At 39.2% G+C, this 14590-nt stretch overlaps 2 long non-coding RNA genes across 3 annotated transcripts; both read left to right on the plus strand.

Moving 5' to 3' along the window:
* Positions 1 to 1919: 1919 nt before the first annotated feature.
* On the plus strand, positions 1920 to 9823 carry LOC120432899. 2 transcript variants are annotated; one of them, XR_005608174.1, is made up of 7 exons: positions 1920 to 1975; positions 5313 to 5405; positions 5829 to 5893; positions 6213 to 6277; positions 6597 to 6661; positions 7089 to 7153; positions 9793 to 9823. It is a non-coding gene; the product is annotated as an uncharacterized LOC120432899 (long non-coding RNA). The 2 variants fall into 2 exon arrangements; XR_005608175.1 differs by lacking the exon at positions 1920 to 1975 and adding an exon at positions 3255 to 3335.
* Positions 9824 to 9836: 13 nt separating this feature from the next.
* Positions 9837 to 12062, plus strand: LOC120432900. The gene is made up of 3 exons (XR_005608176.1): positions 9837 to 9858; positions 10285 to 10349; positions 11434 to 12062. It is a non-coding gene; the product is annotated as an uncharacterized LOC120432900 (long non-coding RNA).
* Positions 12063 to 14590: the final 2528 nt, after the last annotated feature.

The raw sequence follows: 14590 nt of genomic DNA on the forward strand, positions 1-14590 counted from the left end.
CACAGCCTGCAGCTGAAGTGGAGGTCAGAGTCAGGGACATGACTCACCGGGGGTGTCAGCTCACTGAGCAGGCCCCTGCCGGCCATGTAAACCCACAACATGTGGGCAATCTCCTAGACAGAGAGCCATCGCCGCAGGCTGGAGAACTGTCAACCACTGCCTGAGGTGTCAATGCAGCGTGGCTCGACTGGCATATAAACCTGTGAACCGCGGGCAATATGCCAAGGGAACATAGCCTGCAGCAGGAGCTGGCCACTAGGCCCAACTCAAAGGATGTCAGGGGAGGAGGGTGGCTGGAGGACAGCTGAGTCTTAGCTCCAAGTCCTCCCTGTCTCACCTGTATACGACCATCTGCGAAGGACTCAAACTGGGGCTGGAGATCTCCAGGGCCCCAAGTTGGAGTCTTGGGGACAGGGCAAGGCCCAAAAGCTCTGGGCCCCCCCCCTACCCTGGCCATATGCCCGCACAGGCACCTCAACAGCGAGGTGGCTGCAGGGTCGACCGGCAGCCTCATCAGGCAGCCCTATGACCAGAGCCGGGGCTGACAGCCAGAGGTGGTGACAAAAAATGAGGTGAAAGAGGAGCCGGTAGTATGGCGTGCTCCCATATAAGCGAGGGCAGGTGCGAGGAAGGAGCCAACAGCTGTCCTGCACCGTCTGTGTCCCCAGCCCGCCTGCAGCTGTCACTCCAAGTGCCGCTGATGGAGAGTCAAATGGTATTATTTAACAGTGCTTGCCGCTGTTCTCCATTTTGCTTGTCTTGCCGTATGTTAAGTGGGTGACTGGACATTTCATTTTGGCTAGCTTGTTTATTAGCAATGACTTGCGCCACATTCATGTGCTCCTTACTTTTCATGTTTGTCAAATAAAGAATCGTTAAAATTCTTTGAGCATTTAAAAATGCACCTGATTTGTCTGCTAGATGTGGATGAAAGCGGCAAATCTTGCACCACATTTCAGCGCACTCATTGTTAGCTTCAAGCCATGGCACATCTTGGAGCCACTTTTCTGAAAAAAGTCTTTTCTTCGGCTCTGGCGTTTCTTAGCTGGTGGCGGCACACCAAAGAAGCTGCTTAATGTCTGGGGTTTATTTTGGGAAATTTAGCTGGTGACAAGAAACACATGGAAGGTTAAATGACACGGTCAAGTATGCAAAGGCACTTGGTAGCGCAAAGTGTCACTAGGCATTCCTAATTTTTGTCACGCATGCATTTCCTGCGTACCAGTTATGTGCACCCCTGTCTATAACACACAGACAAACAACCCCTCACTCAATAACTGCTATCAAATTATCATGTCTATTCAACCTAACATGAATGTTTTAGATCTGTGGTAGGAAGGTGGAGTACCTGAAGAAAACACACACATGCACAGTTAGAAATACAAACTCAGCCAAGGCTTTATACTAGGAACCTTCTGGCTGTGAGACAACAGTGCTAACCACCATACCACTGTGCCACCCATAGTAACTCATATAATAATTATTATTATCATTTCCACACTGTTCAGCATTTAGTCTATCAAGTTTGTTGTTATAGCTAACAACTACTGCAGGAAAATGGCAAGTTTCTTTAAGGTATTGTTCTGTGTGTTCGTAATGCTTGTAACCCTGGACTATACTTCTGAAGATGAGATTAAAATGGGAGTCTCTGGGAATAACTAGGTGAGGAGCTATTAATGCCTTCATATACCAGCTGCCATAATTTTGTACTTTGCTTCAAATAAATAACTAATACTTTTTTTTTTAAAGGAATGTCCTATTAAACAAAAACAACAAAATAACAAATGCAATAAAACCCAGTCCTTCCTCACTGTAAATATTTCACTGAAATTCCATTTAAAAGAAAGGGTAAGCACTCTCGTCACCTGACCACTTTTTAGCCAATGAGCTTCAGTTTTCACCCTCCCCTCACTTCGTGACTTGGAGTTGAGGAGTATTGAAGCTTGGCTGTGAACTGGTGTGGAGACGCTAACAGGTAACTTTAAACTTTTGAATTTTTCCAGCTTTATAGTCCAGCAACCAGTTAGATTTAGTTTTGTCAAGGTTTTCTTTGATGTATATTCCTTGATTAAGTTTTGTATTTCAAGCTAATTCAAATGCTAAATCTAGCATTTTTGATGACACGTTGTATATTTATTAGTCAAGGTTAAATACCTAGTCTAACAGATGTGTTTTTAATTAAACTGTGACATTTGAAATTACTGAGATGTTATTATTTACTCATCCCACTGTCTCCAGAGTTTAAGCAATGCTGCAATATACGTGACATGCTATTAATGAGACATTTCAGATAACCGTGGTAGCTAACATTTAACTCTCTGGAGTGCAGATCACATGGCCAATTTATGGTCTATCAACTACATGCGTATCAGTTTTTAAAATGTGTTGATAGGCCAAGTAAAACCAGATTGAAGATGTCATCACGTTTAGTGCAGGAACAAATAAAACGTGATTTCCTTTAAAAAGAGATAGATAGATATATTTTACCTCTCCTTCCCTATTGTGTTGAATAAATGAACAAGAGCCGATCAAACAATTATATGGCTGTTTTGGTTGTTTACTAATAGGGAAACTTGTGGGAGTGATGGCAGGAGAGAGCGGTGTCTATAACAACTTTTGAGATGTGAGAGATTTGTGACATTAAGTGTGTCTGGAGTGTATAGTTAGTTTGTAGTTAAATCTGGGTTTGATTGATTGTTTTGTGTGTCAGAATGGTGAGGTGAATGTCACCCTGACCCTGGCTAAAAGCTACCAAAGGCAGACTGAAATCTAAACACTGTCTCCAGGTGTGCAACAGGAGGAGTGATACACTAATTGCCTGCATTTTACATAAACATTTGTATAGACTGTGGTTTGTAAAATTTGTACATATGTTTTAGAAATTTGAAATTAAGTAATGAGAAAAAATCACTAAACATGTTTGTGGTTTTCATAGTAAAAAGTATAACATTTTCCTACTCTGATTTTATGTTTTTGTGTAATTTTTTTTTAGGTCAATTGTGTTAATACAATATGTCAAAATTACAAAATAAATGTAGTCAGACATGTGAGGTTGTTCTGTAAAGAATGATGCCAAACAAGGCAAGGAAATTTTTTTTAACAGCGAAATATAGAGGTATAATCAAAAGTAGTCGAAAACAGCCAATTATACCCTTGAAAGCACCTCCTGTAAAACATCATTTTCACTGTAAACTACATTGAGAAGTAGTATACAAATTGTACATTTTTTTCCCATTTCTGAGACAGTGCATTGCAATGAGGCAGCCAAGAGAAAAGATTAAACCCATAGATGAAGCTGATGTGCCCATGGCATCGTCCTCCCTCAAAGATGATGAGTAGGTGACTAATTTTCTGCTGTTGTAATTATTGCAACCTAGTCTAACACATAGCTTTATAGTTCAACTATGACATTTGGAAATACTGAGATGTTATTATTTATTCATCCCACTGTCTCCAGATTTTAAGCAAAGCTAAAATAGATATGAAATGCTAGTAATGAGACATTTCAGATAACTGAGGTAGCTAATATTTAACTTTCTGGAGTGCAGATCACATGGCATGTTTACAATTTATCAGCAATATTTGTATATATCAGTTTTTAAAATGTGTTGATACATAACGTAAAAGCAGAGTTATGAAACATAATTTCAAATTTTTTCCTGAAAACTGTCATCACATTTAGTGCAGGAACAAATAAAAACGTGATTTTCTTCAAAAATATAGATAGATAAAGTATTACCTCTCCTTCCCTATTGTGGTGGATAAATGAACAAGAGCCGATCAAACAATTATATGGCTGTTTTGGTTGTTTATGAATAGGGTAAACTTTTGGGAGTGATGGCAGGAGAGAGCAAGACAGTGCTCTCTATAACAAGTTTTGAGATGTGAGAGATTTGTGACATTAAGTGTGTCTGGAGTGTATTGTTAGTTTGTAGTTAAATCTGGGTTTATTTGACTGTTTTGTGTGTCAAAATGGTGAGGTGAATGTCACCCTCACCCTGACTGAAAAGCTACCAAAGGCAGACTGAAATCTAACTGCTGTCTCTAGGTGTGCAACAGGAGTGATACACTCCCTTTTGTCAGGCCTGTGGTGTGTCCCTCTGTTCTGTCTTGTGGTGGACAGGAACAATTTTGATGAGTAACACAAATAATTTGTGTGACACCTGATTGTTTTTAAATAATAATAAATTTTATTTATAGCACATTTCAAGACAGCCAAGGACACTTTACAAAGGGATGAAATGCATAATAGAACAATGACAAAATAAGGAACAATAAAAACAAAAGTACAAGATAAAATTAACAAACAGTGGGTTCACAGTGGACATGCAAATTTGAACAGATGGGTTTTGAGTTGAGATTTAAACTGGGGGAGAGAACCAATGTTTCTTATATCTGGGGGTAGAGAGTTCTACAGCCTGTGAGCAGAGCAGCTAAAAGCTCTGCTTCCCATGGTGGTGGAAAGAAGGCACAGCAAGCTGGATAGAAAAAGAAGATGGAAGTGAGCGGGCAGAAGAGATAGTGCTTAACAGGTCAGAAGGGTAAGGAGGAGCAAGGTTATGAAGGGCCTTGAAGTTGAGCAGAAGAAGTTTGTATATTATTCGGAATTTCACAGGGAGCCAGTGAAGTTCCTGAAGAACAGGGGTGATGTGCTGGTAGGAGGGGGTTCTGGTGATAATGCGAGCAGCAGAGTTCTGAACCAGATGAAGCTTATGGAGGGATTTATGGGGGAGACCATGCAAGAGAGAATTGCAGTAGTCAGTACGGGAGGTAACAAGACTATGGACATAGATAGATAGATTTATAGGAAAGTGAACTATGTAGGATGACACCAAGGCTCGTAACCTGAGGAGAAGGAAAACCAGTAAATTTGGAAATAACCTTACAAAACCACCAGAGGAATTTCCTGCATTTTTATGTAAATAGTTGTATATAATGTGGTTTGTCAAATTTGTACATATGTTTTAGAAATGTAAAATTAAGTAATTAGAATGACTCGCTAAACGTCTTTGTGATTTTCATACTGAAAAGTATAACCTTAACCTACTCTGATTTTATGTTTTTGGGTCAGTTATGTTAATACAGTATGTCAAAATTAAAGGTTGTTGTGTAAAGAATAATGACAAAGAAGGCAAGGAAAACTTTTTTAAAGGGGAAATATAAAGGTAAAATTTAAAAGTAGTCGAAAACAGCCAATTATACCCTTGACTCCAGAGGGTTAGCACCTCCTGTATAAGATCAGTTTTCACTGTAAACTACAGTGATGAAGTATTACACAAATTGTACTATTATTTTTTCTTTTTCTGAAACAGTGCATTACAATGAGGGAGCCAAGAGACAAGTTTAAACCCAAAGATGAAGCTGATGCGCCCATGGCATCGTCCTCCCTCAAAGATGATGAGCAGGTGAGTAATTTTCTGCTGTCATTATTATTGCAACAAGACCACAGCAGTGGTGTTTGGATGTTGATAATGAGGTTGGTAGACACAGTTCCTACAGTGCTGGTTAATGTAAGACACATACATTGTGAGGACTGTGTGTGTTTTGCATGTGTACATCTATCGAAAGATGGGCTCCCAAGTCCACATGAAACACAGACCCTACAGTGTATGAAGTTGTCAGGTGCATTATTAAGAGGACTGTGTGGATACTGTCGTGTGTTATGTTGGTTTACACTGAGGAATTAATTTTCTATCAATATTATTGCATTCCATTTGCCTCATTTATGTCACTAACCAGTGTAGCTACGTAACTGCATTGTAAAGTCTCAACGTATCTGTGTTGAATGGATGTTAATGCCCTTTGTGTTTGTTTCCACTACATTTCAGGGCACACCGATCTTCCTCATGTTGATACGCCCATGGCATCGTCCTCCCTCAAAGATGATGAGCAGGTGACTAATTTTCTGCTGTTGTTATTATTGCAACAAGACCACAGCAGTGGTGTTTGGATGTTGATAGTGAGGTTGGTAGACACAGTTCTTACAGTGCTGGTTAATGTAAAATACATACATTGTGAGGACTGTGTGTGGAATCTGTCAGGTGTTATTTAGTTTACACTGAGAAATTAATTTTCTATCAATATTATTGCATTACATTTGGCTCATTTATGTCACTAACCAGTGTAGCTACGTAACTGTATTGAAAAGTCTCAACGTATCTGTGTTGAATGGATGTTAATGCCCTTTTGTGTTTGTTTGCACAACGTTTCAGGGCACACCGATCTTCCTCATGTTGATACGCCCATGGCATCGTCCTCCCTCAAAGATGATGAGCAGGTGACTAATTTTCTGCTGTCATTATTATTGCAACAAGACCACAGCAGTGGTGTTTGGATGTTGATAGTGAGGTTGGTAGACACAGTTCTTACAGTGCTGGTTAATGTAAAATACATACATTGTGAGGACTGTGTGTGGAATCTGTCAGGTGTTATTTAGTTTACACTGAGGAATTAATTTTCTATCACTATTATTGCATTCCATTTGGCTCATTTATGTCACTAACCAGTGTAGCTACGTAACTGTATTGAAAAGTCTCAACGTATCTGTGTTGAATGGATGTTAATGCCCTTTTGTGTTTGTTTGCACAACGTTTCAGGGCACACCGATCTTCCTCATGTTGATATGCCCATGGCATCGTCCTCCCTCAAAGATGATGAGCAGGTGACTAATTTTTCTGCTGTTGTTATTATGGCAAAAATAACACAACATAGTTGTTTGGATGTTGATAGTGAGGTTGGTAGACACAGTTCTTACAGTGCGGGTTAATGTAAGATACATACATTGTGAGGACTGTGTGTGTTTTGGATATGCAAGTCTATCGAAAGATGGGCTCCCAAGTCCACATGAAACACAGACCCTACAGTGTATGAAGCTGTCAGGTACATTATTATGAGGACTGTGTGTGGATACTGTCGTGTGTTATCTTAGTTTACACTGAGGAATTAATTTTCTATCACTATTATTGCATTCCATTTGCCTCATTTATGTCACTAACCAGTGTAGCTACGTAACTGCATTGTAAAGTCTCAACGTATCTGTGTTGAATGGATGTTAATGCCCTTTTGTGTTTGTTTGCACAACGTTTCAGGGCACACCGATCTTCCTCATGTTGATATGCCCATGGCATCGTCCTCCCTCAAAGATGATGAGCAGGTGACTAATTTTCTGCTGTTGTTATTATTGCAACAAGACCACAGCAGTGGTGTTTGGATGTTGATAGTGAGGTTGGTAGACACTAGGGCTGGGCCATATTATACCGTTCACGGTAATACCGGTACAGTGTTGGGCAACGATAAGAAAATGAAATATCGCGATAGAATATGGGTAAAAGCAGCGCATGCGCAGTGCCTTTGTTTTCGCACGCATTACGCACATGGCGATTGTTGAGTGAAACAGATGAACCAGAACTGGTTTGTAAAAATGGTGCAACTTCAGTGATGTGGAACTGGTTTGGTGTTTGTCCGTCAGATACACAACAAAGCACATTTTTTTAGAACATGCAAGGGGCGTCGTTATTACCGTATTTGTCGGACTAAGGTGCTCATAAATCTGGGAATAATCTGGGTCCTAAACTGCGTCCTCTTCAGGTCCCAAAGTCAAACGAACACACAGCATCACTGAGAGTTAAAACTGTCTAAATTCTTTAATCTTTAATAAAACGATCAGCATTGCTGCTTTACCAGGTGTTTAACATCCAGGCATCCATGAAAACAGAATTTATTACATTTAACGGAGTTAGAAGTTAGCAGGAAGCTAGCGGAAGTTAGCTCGCTAGTTTCGCTAGTTACCTAAACATGTTATCCGGTTGTTCAGTGATGACGTGATCGAATCCTACTTCGGGCCTAAAGTAGTCTGCATTTAATATGGCTTTTGTGTTGTTAACATGTTTAATGTTTTGTATTTTCTTCTATTTAATCTCAAAAAGCTCCTAAAACAGTCAGTGATCACTGTTGACCTCCCTTGGCTTTTATTACTACTAATCATTTATTTAAGCTCAGTTTTTAAAACCTCACGATGTAACTACAGCACAGCCCATGCAGCAGTATATGAATGACTAACCTCGTATTGTGGATGGATTATCTCACTTGTTCTCCTGGCTGAAGTTTAGTCCTTTTACAGCATCCTGCCATGCGATTCCATTTGTTCCTGACCACCGAGAACACTCACGTTAACTTTTATCGAGTGGAAAAAAAGTTAGCTTGTTTATGTTATGCTAACATAGCTGTGTCGCTAAGCGGTCACGTAGCACATCATTATCTACCAGCTAGCCAAACTTCAGTAACCCTACAAACGTCACTGCTGTTTAGTTTTCTGTCTTCATTTATGTTGGAAGTTATAGCAGAGCTGTGCGTTTGAATTTGTTTCCAAAACCCGCAGTCAGGACATGCTATATTGTATTTAGATAGAAGCTAGCGAGCTAACTTCCTGCTAACTTCTAACGCCGTTAAATGTCATAAATTCCATTTTCATGGATGCCTGGATGTTAAACTCAATTGTTACACCTGGTAGAGCAGAACACTGATCATTTTATTAAAGATGAAAGACTTTAGACAGTTTTTCAACTCTCAGTAATGCCACAGTGATCGTTTGATATATGGACCTGCAGCGGAGTTTAGGCCCAGACACGGCCAGTGACGTCCAGACTGAACAACCGGATAGCATGTTCTGACTGACAGATTTCTGAAAAAATTCAAGCGTGCAGCTCTGCTATCACTTCCAACATAAATGAAGACAGAAACTAAACAGCAGTGACGTTTGTAGGTTACTGAAGTTGGGCTAGGTAGTATATAATGATGTGCTACGTGATCGCTAGCGACACAGCTATGCTAGCATAACATAAACAGTGAAGCTGGAGGATGAACGCTAACACTTTTCCACTCGATAAAAGTTAACGTGAGGGTTCCTGGTGGTTAGGGACAAATGCAATCGCATGGCAGGATGCTGTAAACGGACCAAACTTCAGTCAGGAGAACAACTGAGATAATCCATCCACAATATGAGGTTAGTCATTAATATACTGCAACAACATGGGAATAGAGCAGCTGTGATAGAATACAGCATTAATGAATCAATGGTACAGAAGTGGAGGAAGCAAGAAGAATGAGTTGAATAAAGTTTGATTTATCTGACTGCTTTGTTTCGCTTAATGTGCCTTATAATCCCGTGCACTTTATGGTCCGAAAAATACATATTTGCCTTTTTATTTGGCACACTGCAGTTTAATGTTGCAAAGCACCTCTTTTTAACTACAGTGGATATTATACATGGTTATGCTCAGGATATGTCATCCCATTTCTACTGGAAATGCCTTTTGGTTAAACTTTCAGCAAGAAATTTGCATTTGCACTGTTAAATTTGTATATAGCTTTAATGCATATAAAAAAACAGCTGCTTGTTTAAGTGAAAATAAATGGATGGGGTTTTTTGCACTAGTAAAGTTGTGGAGTTGTATTTTGTCTCACATCAAGTATATCGTCAGTTATATCGTTATCGCAAATTTTCAAATATATATCGTGATAAATATTTTTGGCCATATCGCCCTGCTCTAGTAGACACAGTTCTTACAGTGCTGGTTAATGCAAAATACATGCATTGTGAGGACTGTGTGTGGAATCTGTCGGGTGTTATTTAGTTTACACTGAGAAATTAATTTTCTATCAATATTATTGCATTACATTTGGCTCATTTATGTCACTAACCAATGTAGCTACATAACTGTATTGAAAAGTATCAACGTATCTGTGTTGAATGGATGTTAATGCCCTTTTGTGTTTGTTTGCACAACGTTTCAGGGCACACCGATCTTCCTCATGTTGATACGCCCATGGCATCGTCCCTCCCTCAAAGATGATGAGCAGGTGACTAATTTTCTGCTGTTGTTATTATGGCAAAAATAACACAACATAGTTGTTTGGATGTTGATAGTGAGGTTGGTAGACACAGTTCTTACAGTGCGGGTTAATGTAAGATACATACATTGTGAGGACTGTGTGTGTTTTTGGATATGCAAGTCTATCGAAAGATGGGCTCCCAAGTCCACATGAAACACAGACCCTACAGTGTATGAAGCTGTCAGGTACATTATTATGAGGACTGTGTGTGGATACTGTCGTGTGTTATCTTAGTTTACACTGAGGAATTAATTTTCTATCAATATTATTGCATTCCATTTGCCTCATTTATGTCACTAACCAGTGTAGCTACGTAACTGCATTGTAAAGTCTCAACGTATCTGTGTTGAATGGATGTTAATGCCCTTTTTGTTTGTTTGCACAACGTTTCAGGGCATACCGATCTTCCTCATGTTGATATGCCCATGGCATCGTCCTCCCTCAAAGATGATGAGCAGGTGACTAAATTTTCTGCTATTGTTATTATGGGAAAGATAATACAAAATAGTTGTTTGGATGTTGATAGTGAGGTTGGTAGACACAGTTCTTACAGTGCTGGTTAATGTAAGATGCATACATTGTGAGGACTGTGTGTGTTTTCAATGTGTAAATCAATTGAAAGATGGGCTCTTCTTAAAATGAACAATTACCAAATGCTTTCCAGAGGTTTGCTAAGGTTTTAAATCAACAGGTAGTTGACTTCCCCAAAGTTGATTCTGTTCATCTGGACGTATCTTTTTTCAGCGGAGAAACCTTTTGTCAGTCATCCAAGAGACTCTTCAGTCACTATCAACATCCAAACAACACTTGTGTGTTCTTGTTCTTGTTGGATGAAATTGAAGAAGTCATTTGGATGAATGACGAAATGTTTCTTCCACTGAAAATGCTATGTCCGTATGAACAGATTCAACTTTTGGGGATTTACTTACCTCGATGATTGAGTATGCATCAAGACGATGCTAGGTGATTTATTTGGATTTAACTCATACTTCAACTCAAAGTAAATGAGGAGCGGTTATTCAGATGCTCTTTGCTCAAAAATAATGTCACTGTATCAGAAAGCATGCTTAAACAATGAATGGGAAACCCTGAAATGTTGGCTCCTACTGGATGTATTCATGCCACAAGGGCTGCAGTGTCTCAAATGAGTGAAGTTTCTGCATTACATGAAATCACTCAAAATTCATGGTTCAAACTTAATGAACTTTATTTTTTCAAGAGAACTGTATGCATGATGTAGTGTATTCATCAGAGACGAGACTGAATTAAATGAGCTTGATGTGCTGGTCAGAATGTAGCTTTTAAGAGATTGTCTTCATCTAACATGGCAAAAAGACGAAGCCCAGTGTAAACCTAAAGCCCCACCGCTATTTAAAACCAGTTAAAAAATGCTGTGTTTATGTACCTGGAGTTCTTTTTGATATGTGTACCATGAAAGGGCTTTGATGTTTACGTCCCATTGTTCTTAAAGAGTACCTTTATAATAGCTTTATAGTTAACATATCAAAAGTAAGTTGATCTTATTTTCTCTCCTCCTTTTAGCATTTCCTGAAAATGGTGCTGAAGGGGAAAATCCTCAAAGGAAACAAAAATCTCCATGATGTCCCACAGAGATTGGAGCAGTGAGGAGACATTTCTGTGGGCACATTGCTAATGGGAGACTATCCATTGTGATTAAAATCAAACAGTGTAAAAATGCTCAATGTCCTGTATGAGACAGTCGCTCTTTTCAAAATGTAAGCGACTTTGTCATGAATCATGGTTTAATGCTAAAAAAGAGGAACAGTTGTTAAATAATCAGGTTAAAAAAATCTATAGACACATCTGAGACATATACATGTTTGCAAAAGTCATTTAGTTTGCAGTAGGGCTGGGCCATATCATACCGTTCACGGTAATACCGGTATAATTTTGGGCAACGATAAGAAAATGAAATATTGCGATAGAATATGGGTAAAACGCGCATGCGCAGTACCTTTGTTTTCATACGCACATGGCGGATAAAGCATGGCGGAGAATGAGAAGGGCAAAAGCGGATCGGCAGTGCCCTTTATAATCCCGCGGGCCTTATGTATGAATTCTGGTTGTGTTTACTGACCTTGAAACGATTTTATGTGGTACACGGTGCTCAAAAATCTGTCAAATGTTTTAGCACAACTTTGCTAAGCTACGAACCCACACCGCTTGATGGATTGTCGAGACATTATAGCTATCGTGAGGCAGGAGCCTCATGGAGTGATATGTACTGTGCTTCAACATAGTATTACAGTATTGTGTGTATATAACCTCTTTTAAGTTTTGTGGACATTATACATGGTTATGCTGAGGATATGTCGGCCAGTTTCCACTGGAAATGCCTTTTGGTTAAACTGTCAGCAAAGAATTTGCATTTGCACTGTTAAATTTTATATAACTTTAATGCACAAAAAAAAAACAGCTGCTTGATTAAGTGAAAATACATTGATGGTTTTTGGGTTTTTTTTGCACTAATAAAGTTGTGGAGTTGTAAAGTATTTTGTCTAGTGTCAATTACATTGTCAGTTCTATCGTTATCGCAAATTTTCAAATGTATATCATGATAAATATTTTTAGTCATATCGCCCTGCTGTAGTTTGCAGCACTTGTTCGAAATACACTTGACCTTTCACCAGCAGGCTGGCTGGCTGTGATTTTTTTTTTTTTTTTTTTTTTTGCCTCTAAAGATCGTACTTAAAGGGAACATGATATGTGAAAAGCACTTCATCTGTGCTTGACAGCATATATTTGGGTATCTTAACTTATTACCAATTAAAAAACTAAAGATGCACAACCCTGGAACTTTTTTGGGCCCCCTAGATCTGAACATTTGTCTTTCAGTGAGGCTTTCTGATATGGAGGGTCCATATGAAGTTACTAAAAGCAAATTCTCATCAGCAGTTGTATAACTCAATTCTGTTACGGAAGATATGAGCTTAATGTCCTATATCCCAACAAGGAGATCCAACCTCTAATTGCTAACCTTTAACATTTTCTAGACAAGACTTGTAAATTCATGGTTGAAAAGTTACCTGTGGAACTCTTATCCCTGTACTACTTTGACTTAAGCATTGGACATTTCATAAAGACTATAGGGAATTGTGTCAGAGTATATGTCTCCTTTTAATGTGGATCTATCAGATCCTTGAATTTACATTATAAATATGTGATGGCTCCAATACAAATCTAAGAGTAAGGTTTGTCTTTCCAAATTGCATTGAGCTGGTTCTCAAATTCAGGTCTTTTTTTTGTCATGTTCGATTTCGGTCATAAGACCACATGTTTTGTTAACTATTAATTTTAATACGCAGTAGTAGTGTATGAGTTTAGCCATGTCCCACTTATTCATTTTTGGCCCTATAATATACTTTGGTGACAGGTATGTGTGTTGTATAGCCAGTGTCCTCACAAATCCTGTTGGGTCTTAAAATGTCTAATATTTTCATAGGCGGGACTTCTCACCTAATTATCTATGTCCTTATAAGGTTGCAAAAAAACAGGTTCTTATATCTCTAGTTCTGTTGCGTGTATAGGAACTTTGAAGTGAGATCTGTGCTCTGTGGCTCAAAACAGATTTTTTGACGTATTCAGCATCCCTCTGGGGCAAGCGGAAAGTGGTGTCCCCATAGTCCACCACCTGGGCTGGTTTGGAAAAAGTGTCCTTACAATACATAGAAACCCGTATGTGTGTGTGTGTGTGTGTGTGTGTGTGTGTGTGTGTGTGTGTGTGTGTGTGTGTGTGTGTACTTGTTTTCGTGACATCTGAGGACAATTTTATGATAACACACTCACAAAATGAGGACGCTCGGAAAAATGAGGACATTTTTGAGGTCCTCATTTTTCCGAGCCTTCTAAAGTGTTCTAGAGGCCCCCAACATGCTCCCAAACCAAAAATCTCGAATGTCCTGAAATATCACAATTTTATGAAAAAGTGTGTTTAAGTGTGTTTATCGTTTTTGCTCACTTTCAGTTTCTCCGCCTACTGGCCAGTTTTGGAACAAAACACACTTTTAACACACTTTCAGTGACGTCACTCTGCGAGTCCTCATTTTGTAGGTGTGTCAGACACTATAACACATTTGACCCAGGTTATAGTGATGTCACTCTCATGAGTCCTCATTTTGTAGCTGTGTCAGACACAATAACACATTTGACCCAGGTTATACCCTTCTTGGGGCTTAAGTAAGGGTAACAACAGTTAAATCAGGCAAATCTTGACAAAAATGAAGGTCTTTAGAGTCAGTTATCAGTGCCTGTATCTCTACTTTTAAGATTAGGCTTCAAACTTTCCTTTTTGCTAAAGCAAATAGTTAGGGCTGGATCAGGTATCCCTGAATCCTCCCTTAGTTTTGCTGCAGTAGACGTAGGCTGCCGGGGATTCCCATGATGCATTGAGTTTTTCCTTTCCAGTCACCTTTCTCACTCACTATGTGTTAATAGACCTCTCTGCACTGAATCATACTGGTTATTAATCCACAGCATGTCTTTATCCTGTCTTTCTTCTCTCACTCCAACCGGTCAGATGCCCGACCCTCCCTGAGCCTGGTTCTGACTGATTTTTTTTCCTGTTAAAAGGCAGTTTTTCGTTCCCATTGTCACCAAAGTGCTTGCTCATAGGTGGTCATATGATTGTTGGGTTTTTCTCTGTATCTATTATTGTACGATCTACTGTACAATATAAAGT

Source organism: Oreochromis aureus, linkage group 14 (assembly GCF_013358895.1).
Source record: "Oreochromis aureus strain Israel breed Guangdong linkage group 14, ZZ_aureus, whole genome shotgun sequence".
NCBI classification, from domain to species: domain Eukaryota; kingdom Metazoa; phylum Chordata; class Actinopteri; order Cichliformes; family Cichlidae; genus Oreochromis; species Oreochromis aureus.